Source organism: Procambarus clarkii, chromosome 66, assembly GCF_040958095.1.
Source record: "Procambarus clarkii isolate CNS0578487 chromosome 66, FALCON_Pclarkii_2.0, whole genome shotgun sequence".
Lineage (NCBI taxonomy): Eukaryota > Metazoa > Arthropoda > Malacostraca > Decapoda > Cambaridae > Procambarus > Procambarus clarkii.
Genome location: NC_091215.1, coordinates 20,362,932 through 20,365,991, shown reverse-complemented (window position 1 = coordinate 20,365,991; position 3,060 = coordinate 20,362,932).

Genomic DNA, 3,060 nt, shown 5'->3' with positions numbered 1-3,060 from the left:
TGGGTGACAGCGGGCCCAGCACTGTCGTCGTCGTGGGTGACAGCGGGCTCAGCACTGTCGTCGTCGTGGGTGACAGCGGGCCCTGCACTGTCGTCGTCGTGGGTGACAGCGGGCCCAGCACTGTCGTCGTCGCGGGTGACAGCGGGCTCAGCACTGTCGTCGTCGTGGGTGACAGCGGGCCCTGCACTGTCGTCGTCGTGGGTGACAGCGGGCCCTGCACTGTCGTCGTCGTGGGTGACAGCGGGCCCAGCACTGTCGTCGTCGCGGGTGACAGCGGGCCCAGCACTGTCGTCGTCGCGGGTGACAGCGGGCCCAGCACTGTCGTCGTCGTGGGTGACAGCGGGCCCAGCACTGTCGTCGTCGTGGGTGACAGCGGGCCCAGCACTGTCGTCGTCGTGGGTGACAGCGGGCCCAGCACTGTCGTCGTCGTGGGTGACAGCGGGCCCAGCACTGTCGTCGTCGTGGGTAACAGCGGGCCCAGCACTGTCGTCGTCGTGGGTGACAGCGGGCCCAGCACTGTCGTCGTCGTGGGTGACAGCGGGCCCAGCACTGTCGTCGTCGTGGGTGACAGCGGGCTCAGCACTGTCGTCGTCGTGGGTGACAGCTTGCACTGCACTGTCGTCGTGGGTGACAGCGGGCTCAGCACTGTCGTCGTCGTGGGTGACAGCGGGCCCTGCACTGTCGTCGTCGTGGGTGACAGCGGGCTCAGCACTGTCGTCGTCGTGGGTGACAGCGGGCCCTGCACTGTCGTCGTCGTGGGTGACAGCGGGCCCAGCACTGTCGTCGTCTTGGGTGACAGCGGGCCCTGCACTGTCGTCGTCGTGGGTGACAGCGGGCTCAGCACTGTCGTCGTCGTGGGTGACAGCGGGCCCATCACTGTCGTCGTCGTGGGTGACAGCGGGCCCAGCACTGTCGTCGTGGGTGACAGCGGGCTCAGCACTGTCGTCGTCGTGGGTGACAGCGGGCCCAGCACTGTCGTCGTCGTGGGTGACAGCGGGCCCAGCACTGTCATCGTCGTGGGTGACAGCGGGCCCTGCACTGTCGTCGTCGCGGGTGACAGCGGGCCCTGCACTGTCGTCGTCGCGGGTGACAGCGGGCCCTGCACTGTCGTCGTCGCGGGTGACAGCGGGCCCTGCACTGTCGTCGTCGCGGGTGACAGCGGGCCCTGCACTGTCGTCGTCGCGGGTGACAGCGGGCCCTGCACTGTCGTCGTCGCGGGTGACAGCGGGCCCTGCACTGTCGTCGTCGCGGGTGACAGCGGGCCCTGCACTGTCGTCGTCGTGGGTGACAGCGGGCCCAGCACTGTCGTCGTCGTGGGTGACACTGACGTCCTCGCTGATGACACTGTCGTCCTCGCTGATGACACTGTCGTCCTCGCTGATGACACTGACGTCCTCGCTGATGACACTGTCGTCCTCGCTGATGACACTGTCGTCCTCGCTGATGACACTGTCGTCCTCGCTGATGACACTGTCGTCCTCGCTGATGACACTGTCGTCCTCGCTGATGACACTGACGTCCTCGCTGATGACACTGACGTCCTCGCTGATGACACTGACGTCCTCGCTGATGACAAGGGGCTCAGGACTGTCGTCCTCGCTGACGACACTGGCGTCCTCGCTGATGACACTGGCGTCCTCGCTGATGACACTGACGTCCTCGCTGATGACACTGACGTCCTCGCTGATGACACTGACGTCCTCGCTGATGACACTGACGTCCTCGCTGATGACACTGACGTCCTCGCTGATGACACTGACGTCCTCGCTGATGACACTGACGTCCTCGCTGATGACACTGACGTCCTCGCTGATGACAAGGGGCTCAGGACTGTCGTCCTCGCTGACGACACTGTCGTCCTCGCTGATGACACTGACGTCCTCGCTGATGACACTGACGTCCTCGCTGATGACACTGACGTCCTCGCTGATGACACTGACGTCCTCGCTGATGACACTGACGTCCTCGCTGATGACACTGACGTCCTCGCTGATGACACTGACGTCCTCGCTGATGACACTGACGTCCTCGCTGATGACAAGGGGCTCAGCACTGACGACACCTGGTGTGGTGATCTCGTCCCTGCACGTCGTGTACAACCAGCCGAGGACGACGACGACGACGACCATCAGCAGGGAGCAGTTTGCGGTCCAGTGGGTTAACCCCAGCAGGAGGCGTCTGAGGTAGTTAACCCTGTTGATGGTCATCAGCAGCCGAGGTAGAGTCCCTAGGATTGGTACCCTGGTCCAGGGACTCCAGTCCCTGAGACCGTCCTTGTCGGGGCTGGAGAAGAACCTCCCCAGCAGGGGCAAGGACCCCCCCAGCCGCCTCAAGCACAGCTTGGGCCGCATGAGCCCCAGGAGGTGGTCGTCCAAGCCCCACACCTGCGGCTTCCACCAGGCAGAGGTCTTGACAGCCTCCGTCCGCCCGGGGAGGCCGGGGATGGCCTCCTTCATGGCCCAGCTGAAGGATGCCAGTCTCTCAAGGTGGCCCTGACCCATCACTTGGCCCTGGAGGTCGTCCTCCACCTCCCCCAGGAGGCTACACCACACCTCCAAGATCACCCAGATGGCCACTGCCACGCTCGCTCCCTTGACATGAAATATACCAATTTTATTACCTAACATGTCAGATGGTAAAGTAGGTTATATTGTGTTGTTGTATTAATACAAGTGTGGCGAGTTTACAGGTGATAACTAGAGCAATAAAAGAGGGATGTATGTGTAGTTGTTGCCAAGTGGGTCTCGTGCAGCCTCACAGCTAACTCTCAACTATATTTACTGACACCTGAAGACACACATCAGGTAAACTCTTGTCCTGCCGCGGGAGTCGATCCCGGGACCATGGGTGTAGAGCCCATGACAGCCTACTGCGCCACGGGATACTCTGTGTGTTTAGGGGGGGGGGGAGGGATTGGGGGCGGTAATTATTAAGATAAAGCGCTAAGACATTACGACTGAGGAGGGATATGAGGATAAGGATGTGGGATAAGACGGAGGAAAAGGAATGGTTAGCAACTACTAGAACGGTCGGGGATTGAACGCAGACCAGCATGACCGT